Genomic DNA, 13,432 nt, shown 5'->3' with positions numbered 1-13,432 from the left:
ATATGTAGACACATGGACATGGGCTGCAAAAGGATGAATGTACACCGAACCCCTGGTGACATTTGGACAGCCCCTCAGCAGGTAGCACAGTTCTTCCTGAGCTAGCTGCCCCACTCTGCTGTTTCCTCTGACTCGCATTTTCTGTTAACCTTCCTCGTGGAATCCTTTGACAATGACTCACAGGGCTATGGGGCTACTCAGCAATACGACAGCCCTCCGCAATAGATGCCGTGTAGGTGGCGTGCAGCTCAGTGGACTATTGTCTGCACCAGTGTTTTCCTTTCTGCATTCAGGGAAGATTTGCTTTTCAGCCACATTTCCCTCAAACACAGCCCTGACAGGAGATGCTTAGTGCAGAGATTTCTACACGATGAAATGATATGAGTTTGGCTCCTTAATAATAATGAAACTAAAAACAGTAAGATGAGAAAACACAGGGATATCATCATTCCTATAAAAAACAACTTTATACTTGGGCAAAATCAAGAGTTTTTTTTTTTTTTTTTAAAGCTCAAACTAATATTTTCCAACCTTTCACTAAGAGCAAGGGCTAAAACCACATGTTTTGAAGGTCTTGCACTGTGTTATTATTAGAAGTCACAATTCTATTGATATTGATGAGTCATCTGTATCGGCGGAAACCAAGAACTTCCATCAACATCATGTTACACACAGTCACTGTGGCTTTTCTTTATTACTGGTCAAAGCTGCTTCAGAATGCTTACTGAAACATAAGAAAAAGGAGGCAAACTCCTCAAGTGTGTGCAAAGCTTTCCCTTCCCCAGCTGATCTTACTTTAATCATCCTTTTCAAGACAGTTTAAGATGATTGGATCAACTTGTATCTACAAAAGGAAGTTTATTTAGAAGCCTCAAAAAAAGCAACATTTCACACTTTCCAATGAAAATAAGCAAAATTGAACTCTGAAAACAAACAGTGAAACCATCTCTGAAAATACATGCTAGCTTTAAAATGACCTGAGGTCAAGTTTTTTGTTTTGTTTTAACCTCAAAAACAGGCAACAGATATAAACAAAAGCTGTCATCACTTAGGGACTTGAGCCACATAAAACAATGTCAGGCTAGTCACTTGCACCCTCAGCCTGCTTCCCTACTCAGGACACATGGCTTTGCACTGAGAGAGAAGTGGGTCAGGTTTCAGTTACACCAAAAAAGCCTAAGTTAAAGATTTGTGAAAACTCCTGGTCTTAAGTACAAAATAACAGCACATTCCCTTTTCACTTACTATCAGCCCCTTTTGCCTCTCCCCTTAAATACTCCCAGAAAATAAAGTGAAGCAAAACAACAAAAACACAAAACAAAAACACATACACAAAAACACAAGACAGTTTTCCTGAGGTATATCCAGAAATGCTATGAATCTTTTTTTTGAGACGGAGTTTCACTCTTGTTACCCAGGCTGGAGTGCAATGGCGAGCTATGAATCTTTATGCAGTCCCTACAAAGGTAGAAATGTGTCCAATTTGCTCCCCTGCAACCAGAAAGCTGTGTCCAGCTGCTGGCAGGAGACAGGGACCCAGTTCAGCAGTGACCACAGAGCTGAAAATAGCATCCCAGGAGCTAATCAGCCCAGCAGCCCAGTGCTCTCCAAGGGCAGTGCTGGTACTATGGGCAGTTTACAGTGCGGCCAGCTGAGCACTACAACAGCTGCATGAGTCAGCAAGCGTTGCTGGTAGGAAAGTGCTGACATGCTAAATTACTCTCACATACATGAGGTGCACACACCTACCAGGCAAAAACAAAAACAGGGTACATGCAAATTAGCAAACGGGAACCTCTCTATGCTTGCAGTTTCTATTTTCCAAGGGTAGACCAAAAATATAAATATGCCACTGTTCAAAAAATAACAACTAATAGTTAATCACAATAATAAACAACTCACTCTCAGTGTTGCTGTGTGGAACAGCTGCACTGAAATCTCACGAGCCAGTTAATTTTAACTGGTTTTAATTTTAACTAGATTTAACTGCTTTTCTTCCCTTCTGAAAAATCAAAATAGTTACCATATCGACCACAAGAACTGGTAACAGACAAGCACAGTTCCTGTTTTTCAGAGGGGACTTACTTTCAAACCCACAATATCAAGATGCTTAACATAAGTGGAAATTTAAAATGTATTGTTTAATGTAGGAGACTTAAAACCTGTACACTAACTCAGATCTCACGTGTGAGGCTTTGTCCAACAATGCTTCCCATTCATCTCTGTTCTCATTTCATATGGGACCCAAAAAAATCTGCAGGAAAACTGGTTATCTGAAACTGAGAATACATTCCCCCATGGAAACAGGGCCAGGCCAATGAACTAGCATTCCTGGATAGTCCATGAAAATGTCTTGAACTTAAATTATTAGTGAGAGACTAAATTTACAATCTAAAAAGTAGAAAATAATACTACAATGATAGTTCCAAAATCAATCAAAAGAAAAATTTTTAATTAACTGTGTTTGGGGAAACGTCTAATTACAGGAAGATGAAGGGACACAGACTTCTAAGTGAGCCTTTGTCGTCAACTTTAGGGTCACTCTGGTTCTCTAATATGGTTTAAATCATTAGTTTCATTTAAAATGCACGGCATTCTCTTACTTTGGCGTAATGTATCGTTAGAAAAAAAATCTTTATACTTACCAGTTGCAAGCTCTGATTTTTTTCTTTTCTTTTCTTTTTTGCTCCAAAAAAATTGATTGAGAGTTGGAAAAGAAGAAAAGAGGAGAAAGAAGTACAAAAAGCAGGTGCTAGAGAGAGGGAAACAAAGAAATTAAGTCTGGGAGAAAGACATGGAGGTATAACTACACCGCAAAAACAAAGGAGAGGTAGGAACTAGAAGGCAGTCCCACAGTAGACTGTGTGTTCCCAGAGAAAGAGGACTCTTCATCACATCCTGCTCCAGAGGCGACCCACCACACATTAAGAGAACCAGGGACAGTGAGGAGTCCTGAAAGATAGTTCCACAGATTGGCACTAGATGGAGCCATCAACTCAACATAGCATGGTTGCTGGAGGAGGGTATGGTGGGGGAGAGGTGGGACTGAAGGGGGTTCAGCCTCTTTGTAGCCAGGCAACAACCTAGCAACAACTCTATCTAAAATAAGTACATTTTCATTAATCAACCAACTCTATGTTTTTATAACTCACCACTATGCTTTTTGTATGTCAAAATTGGAACACACCTATTTTGAAATAAATTTATCAATTTAATTTTTATCAGTAAAATTGGGGTGGGGAGGTAAATAAAGTTGGATCCACTGCTTTTTCTTCTAAAATTCATCATTCAAGGATAATAGATTCAGGTTCACTGCTACTGAATAACAAAAATCCCTAATCATAAGCCAAATGGCTTTCCCTGAAGCTTTGTTTAAATGTTTAATAACACAGCATCTTGCTATAGAGATTTATGTGATCAAAGCCAATGTATGGCAAAAGGTGGGAGATGCTCACTGACCAATGTATTATTAGAAATCATCCTCTCTATATATTTTTAATATTACTGCGATTTATATCCTGTAATCCATTTGCCTATATTCTCTGTCCAGGGTTGCGTTTATTTATGAATAGCCCTCTCTTCATTCAGAAATGGTCTCCTATCGCCAGGTTACCAGTGTGTGAAATTCTATTGTTTTTATCTTTAGGGGTTTACTTCTTTGGCTTTGTCAATATTAATACACTGATCCTTCAAAAAAGTAATGCACTAATTATGCTCAGTTATTTATATATTAGTAAAACTGTGTTCATAAAATCCTTCTCTGAGATTGGTTTTGGAAGGGAAAGGACAAGAACTAGTAGAGGGAACTGGGTGGCCAAAAGGTAAGAGAGCACAGAACAAAGAAGTGAGGACAGAAGGAGTATGGGGGAACTGACTGCAAACCATGCCTTGCTTCTTTACATCTGGGACACAGACCATCATCCCTGGCACTTCTCTTCCCAAGAACTGTACAAAAAGGAAGAGTTAACTCTAAATATGTCTACGTTTTTCTCTTGCTGAATGGGTAATAATATCTTTCACAGTTAATTTTTCTTTTTTTTTTTTTTTTTTTCAGTTTGACGCTTCAGGGCTTATTCATTTGCATAATATGGAATCTTGAACCCATATAGATATTCTACAAATCAATGCAAGTAATTCTCACACTAAATCAGCAGCTTTAATTTAAGCTCATCATTGTTTGCATAGAAATCTTTATGCGCTCATCTGCTTGATTTTTTAAATCACTTAAAACCTCCAACACTGACACACTAAGCATCTCCCATTTAGCCTTCTCCAAAATTTGAACTAAATGCTGAAAAATAAGCACAGTACTGTACATTCACACACTTGATCATTTCCCAAACTGAGCTTCAAATGTGTGCTTAATGTTTCAAGTGGCTCCTGAGAATGATGTCTCTTGACTAAAGATGACAACTTGGGTGTCTGGCCCAGGCAGAGCTGAGTCAGCATTCTAAACAGTGACCCTGCAAACCGGAGGTAACTGAGGGTTACTGCCATGCCAACTGCCTGAATCCTTTAAAACCATTCAAAACTCCAGTTGAGAGTTGCAACATGCTAATCTGGCAAGATAATCTCTTCCTGAAATTGACCAGAATGAGAACAAAGGTTACCTACTTTTATCTGTTACTGGCAGCTAATATTTCTAATTAGGAGTTCTGATGGAATTAGTTCTGAATGAAATTCTTCCTCCTTGGTAAAATACTCTACCTATTACAGGTATAGTTTCTTTCACCCTTTCCGCCTCTCACACACACATACACACAAAGCAAAGAACAAATTCCCTCCACCTAACAAGAGGGTAGGAGTGTGAGTTACAAGTAAACCTTGGAGACGGAGCCATAGGATTTCAGTTACATGCCTAGTACTTCTTTTGTCTTTACATGCATCACTTTTACTTTCTGATGCCTAAATGGACACTAAAACCTAATGAATACAATGATTAGAAAGTGGGCCATGTGAATGAAATACAGGAGATACATTCACTCAGATTTACTGAGAAATTGTTTTTCAACTTTAAGATAGATGTCAACAAAACATCCAATATTTTAGAATGATGTGACCTTTATTTCCACTTCTGGGGACTGCTAAAGAGAGTTCCAACTTCAAATGAAGAAAAGGAAAAGGGAGAGGCATAGCACGGTGAGTGAGAGAACAGTCCCCAGCATCAAACAGCTAGTATCCAATTCCAGCTCTACCATTCATTAGCTGGGTGACACCTGTGCTGCAGCTTCTACTGACACACCTAGCCCTGGGTTGTTCTAAGGATTACATGAGTTAATATGAGTAGCACACACAGGAAGCTCTCAATACAGGTTACCTATCATCAAATAAAAAAAAAAAAATAGAGGAGTGTTAGCATACAGTATAGTCAATTTATTTTAAATAGATACTGTCAAAATTCCTTAATTTTAAACCTAAGAATTGTCTAAATTAAAACGTGTCCAATCTTTTGGCTTCCCTGGGCCACAATGAAAGAAGAATTGTCTTGGGCCACACATATAATACACTAAACACTAACGATAGCTGATGCGCGAAAACAAAGAAATAAAAAAAAAAAAACTCATGTTTTAAGAAAGTTTACAAATTTGTGTTGGGCCACATTAATCACGCATGAGGCCTGCAGGCCATGAGTTGGACAAACTTGGAATAATCATCTTTGAGCCACAGAGGATGGAGACCCTCTCCTCCGGAGTAGGCAGGGGCTTCAGACAGACTTTACACTCACTTTTTCACCAAAGGCCTAACACACATCAAATGACTGGGAGGGAGTATCTTTGTAGCTCCTGATCATTCAAATGTTGTCAAAACCACCCTAAATATGTTCAAAATAAGAATGTTAACTTGTATTTTTTCCAAGTATGGAAATGAACAGTACTCTTGGCAGTTAACAACTTCTGCTTTTATCAGATTCTAAAGACGCAGGTAAATAAATCAATTCTGGACTCTGTATACAGGAAATATTATTTGCCAAAAATGGCCCCAGAGGTTCTAGCATGGTTTATGCAATACTCCAAAGGGCCAAAGATAGCAATGAATTAATAGGATTAGGAAGCTGGATGAAAAAGTGAACCTCATGTTTCAGACTGTCCCTGATGGGAAGTTACTTCACAATTCCTCAGGGAGGGCTTCCTCAACCTCCCGACCAGGTTAAATTCCCCCATTAGACACTCTGGTGCATGGAATACCTTTCCTTCACGAGCAGTGGGTTATCTTTACTAACCGATCAGTGTCATCCTTCCTACCAGATGACGTGCTTCATGAGACCAGGAGCCAGGGCTAGGTTTGCTCCCCACTAGCCCTATGGGGAGTGCCTGCTACCTAAGAGATATTCAATATATATTTAATGAATGAATGAGGTGTCCGCTGCTAAAGAGCTATATTTCTGGATACTTGGCCCATTTTGTACTATCCACGAGTTTCTGTTGCTTGAAGAATACGGGATAGGAAGAAAAGAAAAATAGCCAAAGATCTATGGATACTGAAATACTGAGGAAAGATGCTGAGCATGCACATTCCTTTTGTTTCCTACTTGTGGAATGGAAATTACCACACTGGGCTCTCCCAACTTTAAACTCCAAAGAGAAGGTCTAAGCCATCTTTGGGTTAGACTTCTGGAAAGTCCTGAGGAAACTGCTGAAGTATCTGCAGAAAGTGACAAGGGAGAAAGAAGAGAAGATGGTCCACGACTAGAGTGATGGAAGACTTGGAAACTCGAAAAGCTTTCTTCTGTAACTAACTGGGGCTTTGTCCACATGCCAGCTACAGGCTCAGGCACACATGAAGAGAATAATGAGATGTATGGGAGGACTGGAAAGTGGAGGATTTAAATGCTTAGGAAAGGAGCCGATGAAAGCTGACACAAGGACAAGAGGGACCTGGCAACCAAGGGCCGGCTCTCATCACATCAGTAGCAGCATGTCCTACAGCCTTCAGGAAAAGAACAAAAAGGTCAGGGTGGAAAATGACACATCTCAGAACCAAAGGGCAATTCATTATGAGGCTAAGGAACAAAAGAGAAGTCAACCAGGGAATATGCTGGAGAAACGGTGATTATGAAGTCACTGAGGAAGGCTGAGAGGCATTTTGGCTGTAATTCCAATAATTAAAATGAAGGAGGACATGAAATGCTTTTGGATTGGGGAGATTTATTATTTTGGAAAGAAATAGCTCAAGGAAAAACAAATGGCAAAATTCCTGCCTGATTTTTGAAGTAGTGTCACTAGCACGATGAAGTTCAACTTATATATTCTTCAGAAATGAAATGGCCCTTGGAAAGGATAGAGTGGTAAGATTCAGAGAATATTTCCAGCCTTAAGGAAGCTGAGTAGCATGCTGATAGCAAAATTAAGTTTCAGTTTTAGATAGACTGACATTCAAAATTAACAAAAAAGAAAAAAAAAAGGGAAAAAATTAAAAGACCTTGAACTGACAAAAGAAAAAAAAGTAACTACTTTTATTTTTAATTAAATGTTATCCCAAACAAGAAAAAAAAAGAAAAAAAAAAGGTGAAAGGTAAGTTATATTTTGGGCAATCTTACTGAGTTCACAAAATGTCTAGTTCATAGCAGGTTTCAGTTTGGACTTGAACAATTTGCAAATATTTACACAAAATTTAAAGATAGGAGAAAGAGGTCATACATTGCCATTAACAATACAGAAGCTATTTTCCCTCATTCCCAAGGCCTGGGTGCTGCATTCCCATAAATGGCCCCAGCTCTGCCAAAAGCTTGTCTTCTTTACTAAAGAAATTTCGATTTTTGCAACCAGCCCTGACTTCTGAACTGTGAGTACCTCTGACAGGGTCATATGTCACTGAAGCTTCTTCAACATCCAGACAGGGAAAGGAGGGAAACAGGGAGGCAGATGCATAGCGTCTGCTATCTGAATTGCAGATTTTGACAATATGTTACATTTTATATTGTTTTCTGTTCTGTGTATGTAAGGGCAGGGACCACATTCTCTGTATGCCACAGTTCTACACCATGCCCAGTCATTGATTCAGGGCTGGACTGTGTATACAGAATGGGGAAATAACCTTTAGACATTCAAGAAAACACACACTATATTCAGATTAAGTTCACTCCTACATGAGATTAGTTCTCCCAACTCTGCAGAATGGGTGGGCACCACACCTACTTCAAAGGTTACTTTGATGAGTCAATGAGGTACATATAGGTAAGGTAGCTAGCACTGGGTCTGGCACATGGTGCAGATTCAGTAAATCAAAGCTATTGTTTTGGTGAGTTCTCAAATGTCAAATTCCCATGGAGGTCCTCAGGCATTACCCAGCCAAGTTACCCCATATGGTCAATAACAACTAAATAGAGGGCAGGTGGTTCAAAAGCATTGGATTATTTACCTGCAAGGAATCACATTGTACCCATGGTATTAAATTATTTGGCCTTTCATTTTGAATTCTCTGTTAAAAAGGAAGCTATCAATCCCTCAGTGGGACTCAGTATTGATTTGATTTAGAGTTTTGGTTTTTTGGCATCTTTCTATTTTCCAGATAGTTGTAACCATTCATTTGGTGCATATTCACAAATCATCCACTATATGTGAGGCCTTTAGAAAACAGAGACAGGCAAAGATATTAAATAAAAAAGATGATTCAGTCTGTTCAGTGGTAGGCAACAAGCAGCCTGCAGGCCGGCTCTAGCTCTTATGTATGCTTTCACCCAAAATTTTTTTAAAGATTTGAGCCAATATTTAAAAATCAGGAAATTCCACATAAATATCCAATATCCACCTCCCCCTGGAAAAATCAAACGATGTGGCAACACAAAGCCAGTAATTCTACCAACTCTTCCCTGGCAAGAGTCTACAACAAGCTGAGTAGGAGCTGCCTGCCACTTCACGCTATGCCCTTTTCCTCACCAGAACCAGGTAGGTACATAATTTGTGGGCCTCAGTAAAAAATGAAAATGAGGGGCCCTTTGTTCAAAAATTATTAAGAATTTCAGAAGACAACAGTAGAACCTTAAACCAAATGTGAAGTCCTTCTGAGCAGGGAAGGGGAAAGGGGCCTATGTCACCGCACAGGTCTTATGCCCATGAAGCTAGTCATGGCTCTCACCTCCTGGACACACAGGAAGATATTTATTTATCTAAGTATTCTCTCATTCATTAGCAATCAAGCCTGGGTTTACAATAAGCTAGGTGTCACACCCCTGAAATCTGAGGTTCAAAAACTAGAGTAGAGGGGCCAGGCAGAGCAGAGATAGAGAGCCACAAGGGTCTCTTTTTTGTTAAGGCTGGATCCACACCAGAGACACTAAGTAAGAGTTAATCCAAGTAAAATTAAACTGCTCCCAACCATGTAGATTGGCTTGAGCCCTTTTGTTGGCATCACCGGAGCCTCGATTAGGAATTCTGAGTAACAGCTCACAAGCACTAATGAATAACTAAGTCCTGTCGGCTGTGCAGACAGTGGGCCCAGGAGTGAAGGGCTGGCCTAGGAGAGATGTGAACATGAACCTGACCATCTGGCTCTCTGTGACTCACTTTGATCACAAAATGAATTGCAACAAATTGAAGAGCACATGGCTAGAGTTAATTGTCTCATCTGTAATCTGAATCTACCTTTAAGCAGTTATTATTACCCTCTATCAGGTAGAAACATTTCCTACCATCACTGCAAAGTGCATTTTCCTGATGAACTGTAATGGATCATTAAATTCCATATCTGAATAACAATACTGTGCACTTATTCAGTGCCTTTCATCCAGGGATTTCAAGGCAGTTTGCAAATAATTAAGCCCCTCACACAGCAGCCAGAGGTGAGCCACTGGAAAAGAATTGCCTGAAGATACTGAGTCAAAGGGCATAATTCAGTAGAAAGAGAATAAATGGCTTCCTCCCAGGCATTGGTAATACTGAAAGTGATTCCTGATCCCCTCCCTCTCTTTGGCCTCACCCCTTCTTCTCCATGGCAGATCCTGACATGCAACATACAAGGAAACAAAAAGTAAGAGGAGTGTTCATAATTTAGCTATGAGTTCAGACACACACATAACTGAGGAGTGTGTCTCTCCATGTAATTCTGGCAAACACACTACGAACTGACATTTCAGTTCACCTGCAGAATAGACAGAAGAATTTACTCAACACATTCATGAATACCAAATGGCAAACCTGAAGCCTCCCGCAATCCAAAATGAAAATACGGCTCTGCTCCAATAAAGTTATGTTCTAACAAAAATACTTTATTCCATGGTTGTGTATTCCATCTCTGGGACTTCCCCCTATCTGAATGATATTCAGGTTTCAGGAGTAGCAAAGATGCTGGAAATGGGCAATCAATGCATTTCTTTTAAAAAACCATAACACTAGAAGGGAAAACATCTCAGCCACTCAAAGTTTTGTGGTAAAATTACAAACTCCAGAAAAACTGAATTTATAATGGAAATGCTGACAGACCTTTCACTGGAATAGTTTGAACGCAACACTGTAATCTGGCAATCTCTCTTACAGACTAAAGACTAATTCTAACAAGATGTCATTTTGACTCACGTTTATTATTACCTGCAAGAATGAAAAATGCCGTTTATTCGCGAGGTGCAGAAGAACCAGGGTGGGGCGATCTCACATTTTAAGCAAGACGCCTGCTGCCTTACCAAAATAACCCTCTCCCCCAAAGGAGGGGCAGCCTTTTACGCTCAGCTTCTTTCATGTCAGCCCGAGCCTTTGCAACTCGACATGCCTTTCCTACATGTTACATTTTAATGATCTGAGAAAACCGTTATCAGCGTTAACATCTCTAATTTTACTCTAAACAGACAAAAGCAAAATATCTCATTAGGCATCATCTCCGCCAAGGTTCCCACTAGGCAGGAAAGGATTTTTATCTAAAGTAATTACCCTTTTTAGTTAAATACACTCAACAGATGAAATTTACACAGAGAGTGAGAGACTGCAGCACTACACATCGAAGGTGAAAACCAGGAACACCGCGTCTCGTCGTACGCGGGCCCGCCGGGAGGCTGCGGCTCCGTCTCGCGGGTGGGACGCCCCGGTCCCTCTCGTTTCCCCGCGGCCACGGGTCATGGCGACGGCGGTGACCCGACGGGCAGGCTTCGAGGCGCGCCTCCTCGGGCCACAGAAAAACCACCCCGGCAGCGGCCGCGCCAGAACTTCCCTCAAGTTGCCAAACTCGCATACGCGCGCGAGGGTGCTGGGGATGCCCCGCGCGCCCGCGACCCCCGAAGCCAGGGGTGTGCGGCCCCTTCACACACTGACACCCTGCCCTGCCCGCTTCCCCTCACGGTCGGGTCGGAGTTCCCGCAGATCCTCGACCAGGCCGAGGTCGCTAAGATGCTCGCTCCAGTGTCCCCTCGTGGGCACCTGGGGTAGCCCGTGAGCGCCGCCCGCCGCCGTCTCAAGCGGCGCTGGGATCCCGAACACCCGCCGGGTGAGGGAAGCTCTGCCGGAATGGAGCGCCTCGGCGCGGGGACGGGGAGGGCAGTGCCCCCTTCATAAACCTGGGTGACGCTTCTGGGGCTTGGAGACTGGAGTGTAGGGATGTGTGCGTGTGTTGCACTTTGACTTCCTGCAGGATCTTCGGGTGAGGGGGTGCAAGGTTTCCCTCTCAAAAGCCTGGAGCCCTTAGGTCTTAGCTCCGCGGGACGCTTTCCGACCACCGGATCTTTTGCTAGGAGAGATTTCACCCAGGTTTGCGCCGGGAGGCTCCCAACTCGCCTCTTCCCGCGACCCTTAACTTGGGCTTTGGTTCCTTGCCGGTCGCGGTGGTCCGGGCCACCCGGCGGCGGCTGACAGCTGAGCGCAAAGGCGCCGCGGCCACTGTCCTCGCGGAGCAGCCCGGGGCGCGCACGCCGGAGGCTGAGGAGGAGGCCGCCCGGCCTGGCGCGGGGATCGCGGGCTGGGGGCCGGGGGCAGGGCCGCGGGTCTGACAGCTGCTCCGGCTTGGGCGGACGCGCGCCTCCCTGCAGCCAGCCCTCCCCACGCCTGACTTATTACCCTCTGCTCCTCCTCCCCCTGCCGTTCCAAAACACCCTTCGACGCGAGCAAAATACAATGCCGCCTCGGCCGCCGTAAACAGCCGGGCGGGAGACAGAGCGCACATTCGGCGCGGCGCGGCGCGGCTGCCGGCTCGGCTCCCACCCCCTTCCAGTTCCTAGAAAATGCCATAAAAGCGGGGAGGGCGGCTACGCGCCGGGCAGCCGGGGCTCCCTTCCCGCGCCGCTTCCCCACGCCTCCCCGCCCGCCCGCTCCCCCCGTAAACTTGCCCCACCACCCCGCCCGGCGCTGGGGCCCGGGACTCACCTCGCCGGAGAAGTTTGCGTCCTTTTCCGCCTCCTCTTCCCCGCGTCCTCCCAGCCCGCAGCCCCCTCCCGGCAGCCGGCGCGGTGGGCGGTTCGGGGGTCACCGAAAGCTCGCGGAGGGGACGCGCATCACATGGCAGCTCGTTCCCAGCCCCCCGAGAGCGCCGGGAAGGGGGAGAGGAAGGGGCGAGGGGAGGCTGTGGAGAAAGCGAGAGCGGGACGGCGAGGGCGGCGGCCGCTCACGTTAGCGCTGTACGACCTCAGCCCGGGCGTGCACGGCCGCTGCTGCTGCTGCTGCTGCTGCTGCTGCTGCTGCTGAGGCTGCTGAGGCTGCTGAGGCGGCGACGGCTCGGCGCTGTTTGCTCCGCGCCGCGCTGCTCCAGCTCTCCCCGGAACGCCCACACTCTCAATCGCTACATTGTTGACATTCGGGGCTGACGTCACCCGCTCCCCATTCACAATAACTTTACGGGAGCCGGGCAGCGCACCTCCCAGGCCGCTGGGGCGCTGTACGCCCGGCGACTAGCGTAAGCCGCTCCGCGAATGGCGCTCCGGGCGCGGGGGCGGGGGGCGGGGGGCGGGCGCGCGCGCTCCGCCGGCTCGCGGGAGGGGGTGCGCCTCACGCCGCCTCCTCCGCCGCCGCAGCAGCAGCCGCGGATCTCCCAGCTTTGTGCGGACGCTGGGCTCGGAGAGCCCCCTTCTCTCGGCCTGGCTGACCGACCCGCTCGGCCCGGCCTTCCGGGCCTCGAAAGACAAGGGTTGGGGGCAGAGCGGGGTGAACGTAGTGGTGAGGGCTGGTGTGGCACCTGGGGAGGGGGCCAAATCCATAGGCGCTGCACCAGGGGAAGGGGAGCAGACTTCGAGACCTGGGATCCTGGGGTTAGCTAGCGTTTTCCCGGAGGAGCAGGAAAAGATGCTCCATGGGCCCCCACAAAGCTGACCGGACTCCCTTTGAGGTGGGGACGGGGCAAGTAAAAGCAGCCTTTTGAATGTTGACTTCTGAATCCTTTTCGGGAGGGCCTTCGCCTGCCCCACTGAGCGAACCTCTAAGCCCCCACGCCAGTGGTTTTGGAAAGAGCTCGGTCAATTTCAGGAGGACATTAAAAGCCAACCTCCCGGGCTTCAGCCCCAGCTCCTACTGCCTTCCAGCC

General features: G+C 45.2%; 1 protein-coding gene across 2 annotated transcripts in view; it reads right to left on the bottom strand.

The window, feature by feature from the left end:
* The window catches only part of BACH2 (BTB domain and CNC homolog 2), a 357,645-nt gene extending 345,008 nt beyond the window's left edge, over positions 1-12,637 (bottom strand). For both annotated transcript variants that reach the window (XM_032274410.1, XM_032274409.1), the window contains exon 1: positions 12,283-12,637. The gene's annotated coding sequence lies outside the window, so the exon portion shown is untranslated. The remainder of the gene's footprint in view (positions 1-12,282) is intronic.
* Between the last annotated feature and the right edge of the window lie 795 nt (positions 12,638-13,432).

The sequence above is a fragment of the Sapajus apella genome, unplaced genomic scaffold (assembly GCF_009761245.1).
Source record: "Sapajus apella isolate SASKATOON/1434 unplaced genomic scaffold, GSC_monkey_1.0 scaffold6, whole genome shotgun sequence".
NCBI classification, from domain to species: Eukaryota; Metazoa; Chordata; class Mammalia; order Primates; family Cebidae; genus Sapajus; species Sapajus apella.
This window is presented reverse-complemented; position numbering and strand designations above follow the sequence as displayed.